Source organism: Euprymna scolopes, chromosome 5 (assembly GCF_053919585.1).
Source record: "Euprymna scolopes isolate OS-2025 chromosome 5, ASM5391958v1, whole genome shotgun sequence".
Lineage (NCBI taxonomy): Eukaryota > Metazoa > Mollusca > Cephalopoda > Sepiida > Sepiolidae > Euprymna > Euprymna scolopes.
The window spans coordinates 1,267,965-1,277,684 of NC_136486.1; the positions used below are offsets into that span (position 1 = coordinate 1,267,965).

Consider the following 9,720-nt stretch of genomic DNA (forward strand, 5'->3'; position numbering starts at 1 on the left):
CCTATCTGATATTCCAGGTTTTAGACTGTGAAATGCAACGCATATTCGTTTATGGTCTGTCAGAAGCAATACTTCGCGACTTTCTATTATGTGGCGAAAGTGTAATGCAGCCAAATATGCTGCTAAAAGTTCACGGTCGAAAGTGGAATATCTCGTCTGTGTTGCTGTGAGTTTTTTCGAGAAAAGCCCTATTGGTACTGGGGTTCCATCTATGACTCGATGTAAGGCAGCACCTACTGCATATTTGCTGCTGTCCGTGACCAGTTTATACTGCCTACAAGTTGGTTGAGAGTGGGGTAATTCTAAGATACGGAAAATATTCTATTTATTTAATTTTATTTGCAGTTGGTGTGATTCCTTTTGAGTTGATTCTAAATCCTAGGAAGTCAAGAGATGTCACATTGAAGATGGATTTGGAAAGTGATATTTTTAGACTCTTGTTTTCTAAGATTTGAAAAACTGTGTCGATATCTTGTTTGTGGGATTGTTCGTTGTCACTGAAGATCAATATGTCGTCTATATAAATTAAAACACAGTCGATATCTCGGGAAATTTTGTCCATATATATATTTGAAACGTAGCCGCTGAATTTTTTTTAATCTAAACGGCATTATTCGTATTGATAGAGTCCTATCGGCGAGATTACGGCAGTTTTTGGAATATCATCGGGGTGCATCTTAATCTGATGATATGCCGAAATCAAGTCAATTTTCGAAAATCGCTGTTTATCAGCGAGTTTGGCCGTAAAGGAGTTTACATTGGGGATGGGGTATCTGTCACTTTTAGTGATACTGTTTAAGGCGCGGTATACTTTGTTTGGGTATCAGATGTAGTGGGCTTGACCACTCACTGTCTGAAGGGGTTATTACACCTTCGTTTATTAAACGTTTAAATTCCTCTTTCCTCGCCGCCAGCCTTTCAGCAGACAGTTTTCTGGATTTATCGAAGACTGGGGAGTGGCTGTCTATGTCGATTCTGTGATTCTGTGATTCTGTGACTGTTTTTGTTGGTGTGCGGAGAGATAATTTCTGGGTGTTTATCCAGGCTTTTTCTAATGAATGCAGGCAGTTCTATTTCATTTATGATCACATTCACTGGTGCTGCAGCATTTAATAGTAGCTTTTTTTTTTGGTGGTGGTAATTGGGTCGTAAATTGTTCTATTTTTGCAGTCTATTGTAAGGCCAAATTTATTTAAGAAATCAAGTCCGAGGAGGGGATTGGTGACGTTTGCAATAACAAATGTCCAGGAAAATGACCTTCTCGAACTTGGTATCCCAATTTCAAGGTTAGCTTGGCCGTGGCATTCTATTTTCTCACAGTTGGCAGTGGTTAGTGATACTGGTGTTGGGTGTAATGTGACATCGTTTATCATGGCTGCTGCTATTATCGAGATACTTGCGCCCGTATCTACAATAAATTTCAATGTTTTTGTCCCTAGCCTTGCTTTGACTTGTAGTAGTGGCGAACTCAAGGGGTCGGACATGGCTCGCGCTACTAGTTTTCCGAGTCACTTAGTGTTGGTGTGGGTGGGTGTAAGCTTGGTAGTATTTTTATGTTTCGCTTCCCTGGCCATTTGCACCATATTTTGCAGGTTCTGACTTTCTCCGCGAAGTAAATAAGTTCTCGGCATATCTTTGCTTTTTGTTCAGGGAAAAATGGTTTAACACCTATCGGTATCCGAACGTTGCTCTTGTTTCTGTCAGTATGCTGAGCGGTAAACGCTGTTGCATTTATATTATTCAACAAGGGCATTAGTTCGTCCGCTAGTTTTCTTAGTTGAGATGCATTTAGCTCTTTCTGCGAGGCATTGGCCGGGGAAATTTTTGCGGGTAAGGCTTGCAAAAATTTATGGAGAACAATCTCTTCGCCAATACCTATCCTTTTTGCAATAGACAGCCTCTCTTGAAGATATGCGGAAGGACGGGCAGTTATAGTGTTAGTTGACATTAGTTTGTCGAGCAATTCCGGCTTGGTCTTTCGTGGGACGCTGTTATCTTGCGCAGGTGGAATTGCGCTTCCAGAATGGAAAACCAGCCATTTCCTGCCGTTTCCATAAACTCAGGGGTTTTTAGATTTATTTGTTGCACACTGGATTCTTCCATTTTCTTTCTTTCTTTTCTTTTTTTTAAAAGTATATATATATATGTGTGTGTATCTTTGCCTTTGATTTTTTGTGTGTGTAGGCAAAGAAGGAGGGGGGATATAGTATTGTTGTACTTACGTCGAAGGTTCTCTTTGAAACATTTGCGACATGAAATTGAGTAGTCACTTGTATTTTCCTGAAGATTCCAAAGTGTGTTTCATTTCTTTTCAGTCCGAGTCCAGTTTATGTTGTTCATTTTTTAGTGCAAAGTTCTTTTGACGAGGGGCAGTGTTCTTTAGGCGGGGTCACCATTATACTATTTGCTGTTATCTCGTCTGAATAAGACAACACAAATACTAATTTGAAGGATTATTTTATTTTCTGTTAACACTGCGAACATGGTAAGCTGACATGAGTATAGCAGTCGTCAAAACACGTGTGTACTTGAAGGGGGGGAGTAAGTAAGCAGCGTGACTAGGTGTAAGGAGCGGTTAAGGAGTGAGAATTGTCTTTTACACTGTAGAGAAGAGAAAGGTTTAATATAGTGCTAAAGAGGATGGCAGTAGTGGTTTTGGTTTTGTAACCTAAATTTTTGGTCAGTACAGTATCTATATGAGTATATCTGATTATTTTAATAGTTTGCGTATGATGCTGCAGTATCTATATTTTTTATAATTAGCACGTGATACTAAAACGTATATTATATTTTATAGTTTGTGTGTGATGTAACAATATTTATGATTTTTTTTATAATTTTGATGTTATACTAAAAAAGCTAATACTATTTTCATAATTTGCGTGTGTTGCGACAAAATTTATGATTATTTTTAATAATTTGCATATGACACTAAAACAGCTATTATTGTTTTTATAATTTGCGTGTGATGCCACATTATCTGATTTTTATAATTTTCTTATGATACTAAAAATCTATTTTTTCAGTTTGCGTGTGATAGTACAATATCTGTTATCCATAGTTTGCGTGTGTTGCGGCCCAGGATATAATAATCCTGACTCGCTACAAAAGAAAATAATGAAAAGAATGTATTGGCGAGAAGAAACACAATGGTTGTAATAAATGACTTATTTATTTTTCATGGAAAAATAAAGTCTCTTGTGAATAATGTTCAATTCTGTGGTATGAAAGGGATGAGAGATAAAAGACGAAACCGCATGATGAAATTACTGAAAGGTCCCAGAAAATGCTTGTGGTTGACGTTGGTCGTAAAAGAAATCATGGCGACTTGTTTCGACGGTGGAAAAAAACGGGAGAAGGAAAGGACAAAGGAATGTGAGTCGTCAAATGTTCGCACTGGTCAAAAACAGTAGTAGCATCTCGCGCGTTTAACAACACGTGTGTTGCCGTAGACGCCAGGAGTGAAAAACAGAATTAGCGTGGATGCTGATGCTTTATATATCCTGTTACTGTGAGTCAGCATTTTTTGTTGTGACGTCATAGCTCGGATGCGTGCGCACAATGTGTGTGTGTGTGTGTATGCGTATATATGCTTGTGAGTGTGTGTATGAGGATGTGTATACGCGTGCGTGTGTGTGCGCATGTGCGTGCGTGCACATGGGGGTGTGTATGTGAGGAAAAATATGTTCGAACAAGTATACACAATATTTTTATAGTTTGCATGCGATACTGCCGTATTTATGATTGTTTTCTGTTTCCATGAATCACTTTATATTTGCAGTGCATATCACCCATGCGACCTAGAACCAAGCCTTTGCTGTGATGAGAATCTTTGCAAAAATATGTGGGGACATTTATGCGCGTATCGGGGACAGCGTTGCTACTGTAAAATGTATCCCTATAGAGATATTCTATTGAAAACGACGCCACGGAATTAATGTGAATCTTATATAATTCTTCCAGCAAATAAAAAAGTTATAATTTCGTTCTATTTGCAATTCTTATTTGCGTTTACTAAATAAACATTAAATTAAAAAAAAAAATAATAATAATAAACTGTGGCTTTTATTCTTTTCTGCTATTTTCCTGGTGCATGGAAGTTCCTTTTTTTACGAATACACAAGGAATATCATTGAGTATTTGCATAAAAATGTTTTTCTCTGCAATTTCTGTGTTTACATAAACTTACACATATAGCTTTCGGTACTTCCACGCTGCGTCCGACAGTGACATTTTAGCAAACGAAAGTTGCAAAAAAAAGTGACTTTCTCCCTGGCTTATCCAATCTGAAGCTAGCAGTCACGTGACCGAGTATATCAAACGTGAAACTCGCAACAGACTATCATTTTCTTCCCTGCTCTTACTGGCAGAAACATCGCCCAAGCCATCTGGTCCATGAACTAGCATGAGTACATAAAAGCCTACATGGCTATCTCGAACACGTGTATCTACTGAAGACTTTCTCTTCCTTTCAATTTGACCAATCTGTCTAATCTACATCCCCACATCAGAAAATCTTTCCACAACTACTACAGATACAAGCGCGCATGAACACTGTTCTCCTTCAACAAACCGGTAAAGACCCTGATCTGAAAACAAATTATACTGTGGTTGTTAGTGGAGGGATACTGCTGAACTTAAAAAATAGATGTCCTCGAAACTTTATATGGTTTCTGCTCTTCTACATATAAATATATATATATATAAATATATACACATAAATATATATATATATATATAAATAAATATAAATATATATGATTGAATAAATATATAAATATATGAATAAATAAATATATAAGTATATATTTATAAACACATATATAAATATATATATAAATAATAATATTTATATGTACATATACTTATAAATATGTATATATAAATATATAAACAAAGATATACATAAATATATACATATATATATATAAACAAATACACAAATACATATACAAATAAATATGTATATATATGAATAAATGTATGTATATATAAATAAATATGTATATAAAGAAATATAAATATATATACATAAATATATATATATAAATATATATATAAAGAAATCAATATATATATATATATAAATATATATAAATAAATATATATAAAAAATTCATATACATATATATATATATATATATAAATATATATATGTATATAAAAAATATATATAAATAGACAAATACATATAAATATATATATAATTAAATAAACATATATATAAATATATATATACAAAACAAATATATTTATATACAAAAATAAATACATCAAAATAAATGTATATATATAAATAAATAAATATATATGAACACAAATATATATATATAAAATATATATATAGATAAATGCATATATAGACAAATAAATATATATAAAAAATGATTTATATAAAACATATACATATTAATATATATATATTTATTTGCATATATTTATATATATATTTATTTATATATGTATTTATTTACATATATATACTTATATATATATTTATCTATATATATATATTAATATATATATAAATATATATATATAAATATATAAATATAAATATATATAAACAGATTATATGCATATATGCATCAATAAATATATATACAAAATATATATACATATAAACTATATATATACATAAATATATATATAATATATATATGTATATATAAATAAATATATATATATATAAATAAATATATATATACAAATAAATAAATATATAAATATATATATATCAATATATATATATTTAATTATATATATAAACAAATATACATATTTATATACTTATAAAAACGTGAACCATATCGTAAATTCAATCAACTAAAAAATGGAAATCCTGGTGAGGAAAAGAAAAAAAATATATATATATATATAATGGGGCAAATTATATGTACAATTAAATAAAATAAATAACCTCACCCCGGTTTCCATTTTTTAGTTGATTGAATTTACGATATGGTTCACTTTTTTATAATTATTCTAAAATTTTGCCAATCGAATAAGGTTATATTTATATACATATATATATATATATACAAAATATGTATAATAAATGTATATATAAATAAATATATATATGCATATAAATAAATATATATATACAAATTGATAAATATATAAACAAATATATATATAAATATATATATTTAGATATATATATATATATTGAAATATATATATATAAACAAATATATATTTATATACATGTATATATATAAAATATGTATAATAAATATATATATAAATAAATATATATAGAGATACATATATATAAATATATATATAAATATATACAAATAAGTATATATATAAATATATATATAAATATATATATATATAAATAAATATATATACATATAACTATGTATATATGAATAAATATATTTAAATAAAATGGGTTAAGAAATTCCAACAAAAGAAAGATGTATATTTAAATAAGGGAGTAGTAACCAACAATGTGTATTTTTAACATTATTTTATTATTACGTGTCTTGGTTTTTCATTGAGAATTATGTTTGGATCATTGTAATAATGTTTTTAAGTCATTGAAATCGTTTTTACGCGCGTTTCAGACGTTCTGTGAAGCGTCCTCGTCAGAAATAATTTTCCAATGTGTTGGAGATGTAAAAATGGCAATTTTTGTAGTTCATTTGAAGTGTTTCCAAGGGGTGGAGGCTTGTAAGTGTTTATTATTCATTGGCAGATTCAATTTTTATTGCTCTTTTATTGGGCTTGTCCAGACCGCTGACTTGGTTGTAGTTACTCTCTCTTTCCGCTAGTGTTTTTTTCTTTTCCTTTAGGGTGGGGTAGGGTGTATGTGTGTGTGTGTTTGTGTGTGTGCGCGTGTGCGCGTGTGTGTGTGTGCGTGTGTGTGTTTGCTTTTATTGGTTTGAGAAGGTATGTACTGTTTTATAGTATTATGGGGTTATTTTCTTCCTTAGGAAGGTGACTGTGATCCGAAGTCGTTACTAATGTGTATGTGTGATGAGGGTGGACCAGCTTTTCTGAAATGCTTTCATTGGTGCTTTCATTCTATTTTGATATTTATTTTTTGGATTCTTGGATTTTAGTATTGTGATTTTCGTTTTAGTCTTTTCGGGTATTCCTTATATTATGTTTGTTTAGAAAGAGGGGTGTATTTAAAATATGTATAGGGGATTTTTTAATGTTTCTATTTATTTGTCTTCCCAAGTGGGTATGGCCAGACCCAGGATCAGTTCCTAGTGTGAGGGAGATTTTGTTCCCCAGAGGGGGGCAAATGGAGGGGGTGTAGGTATGGGAGGGGGATGATAGAAGGGATGATAGTTGTTTCAGTCATGAGGGGGTTCTCCTCCACTGACTGAGGAGGGAGCGAGGTGTTGGAACAGATATTATACTATGGTTCTAGGTGTTTCCTAGTGTTGTTGGTTTCGAGGTTAAGTAGGGTTGGTATTGTTCAGTGTGTTGTATTAGAGATAGGGGTGTTATGTCTGTGTGTGGTTGTATGCGTGCACGTGTGTGTTTTAATGTGTCGGTTATGATTTATGTGTGGGTGTGTATATATGTATGTGTATGGATGTGCATGCGAGAGTACCTTGCATTTCATGTTTTTGTGTGATGATATTAGGCTCTGTTCAGTTCAGGAGTGAATCTGGTGATGAAGTTTTTTTCCTGTGTAAGTAAATAAAAATAATTGTCTGTTTGGAAGATTGGCATTATTTTGAATCTGTTTCCACTGCATGTGTGTACGTGTTTTGAAACATAGAGGTATCTGTTATCTGCAATTTTGATGTTGCTCTTATGTAAGGCCACTCTATTGCTGAAATCTTTGGTGGCGCCCATGTAGGATTTGTTGCATGTTGTGCATCTTAGTGCATATACTACATTTCTAGAGGTGCAATTAAGATCCTTTTTTATTTTGAATGTTTGTGTTGGGTTTTTGAATGTGTATGTGTTACCTTCTATTATTATGTCACATACTCCACATCGCGGTTTGTTGCATTTTATTACTCCTTTTGTAGTATGTGGGAAGAGTTTTGAGGAAGTTAGAATGTGTTTTAAGTTTTTGGGTTGGCGTTTGCTTTTTATTATTTTTGATGTTTTAAGTATGTTGTTTAGTGTGTCGTTCTGATTGAGGAGGATAAGGTTTTTTTTGTTATCTGTGTGAATAGTTCTGGGTTGTTTGTTTTGTGTGTAGAGACGTATGCTAAAATTTGTTCTTTGTAGTGTTCTTTTGGGGTTCTTAGTTGGTCTTATTGGAATTTTTTCAGCCAGTTCAATACCTTTCTTTATTAGTGGTAGTGGATATCCTCTTTTCCGCAGTGTTATTTGTAGTTCATTCAGTCTAGTTGAACGGGGGTGTCTGTCTGTTACTATGGTGCAGACTCTACGTGCTAGGGAGTAGGGTATTGATTTTAGACAGTTTTTAGGATGGTGGCTTTTGAAGTGGAGGTATTGTTGAGTGTCTGTGATTATGTTGTTGTTTTTTATTGTTACTAGGATGTCTAGGAAAGGTAGTTCTGTGGGGCTTTGTTCTAGTGTGAAGTTTATTTTGGGGTGTAGATTTTGTAGCAAAGTGTGGAGTTCTTTGATATCCCCCATGAGGTTCTTCAGAGGATAAAGCAGTCGTCTAGGTATCTTTTCAAAAATTTTATGAAGAGAGTTTTTATATTGTGCCCGTACTTTTGCTCTATCCTTTCATAAAGGGTCTCTTCTAGGACGGCGAGTGTAAGGGTGGCATATGTCGGTGCCATTTTGGTACCCATTGCTGTGCCTAGTATTTGGATGTAGTTATCTTTATTGAATTTGAAGGAGTTGTTATTGAGGATTATGTCGATGCTATCAATCACGACTTGTTTATTGAATCTGGGGTGTGAAGTCTGTGTATGTTTGTCAATCCAATATGCGATAGCTTCTTTTCCTAGATTGTGTGGGATATTGCTATATAGGCTGCTAACTTCGAATGTGGCTAGTATAGTCCCATCGTTTACTGTTTGTGGTAGGGAGCTAAGGAAGTGTGTGTTATCTCTTACAAAACTTCTGACTAGATTGGTGAAGGGCTGTAATAGTATATCTATTAGGTTGCTAAGTCTGCTTGTTGGGCATGATGGTCCTGCTACTATGGGTCTGAATGTGAGGTCGTTGGGGTTTGGGGTGCTTATGTATTCCGACTTTTGTATGTTGATGGCATGTCTTACCTGGTCAGATTTGTGTATTTTGGGTAGCCCATAAAAGATGTTTGTTTTTGTTGTGAAGTTTGAAGGAAGTCTTTTTTCTTTTTTAGTTAATGTAATATTGTGTGTTATGCAGAGTTTTGTTATTTTATATATGGTTGTGTCGTCTATGTTAGAGCTAATTGGTTTGTAATAATTTTCGTTCCCTAGTGATTCTAAAATTTTTGTTTTATAGAAGTTCTTATTCATTATAACTACTGCACTACCTTTGTCTGCTTCCTTTATAACTAAATTGTTATTGTGTTGGATTTTTTTAAATGCTTGATTTTGTTTTCGTGTTAGATTACTGGTGGGGTTTTCTTTTTGTTGGGGGTTGAGGTTCCAGAGCGTTTCAAAGAAGGTATTTAGTTCTTTTGTGTTGTTATGTTTGTTGGGGAAGTATGTTGACTTGTTTTTTACTAGAGAGTCGTTTGTTGTGTTATCACTGTCGTTAAGTATATCTATGAGTCTAAATTTGCGTTCAAATTCTTTGAGGTCTTTCTTTAACTCTGCTATGTTACTT

The 9,720-nt window shown here is 32.7% G+C and overlaps 1 long non-coding RNA gene across 2 annotated transcripts in view; it reads left to right on the forward strand.

Annotated features, from left to right (window-relative positions):
- LOC145276680 (uncharacterized) overlaps positions 1–4,043 on the forward strand; it is an 80,559-nt gene extending 76,516 nt beyond the window's left edge. For both annotated transcript variants that reach the window (XR_013867988.1, XR_013867987.1), the window contains one exon: positions 3,782–4,043. This is a non-coding gene — a long non-coding RNA (uncharacterized LOC145276680). The remainder of the gene's footprint in view (positions 1–3,781) is intronic.
- Positions 4,044–9,720: the final 5,677 nt, after the last annotated feature.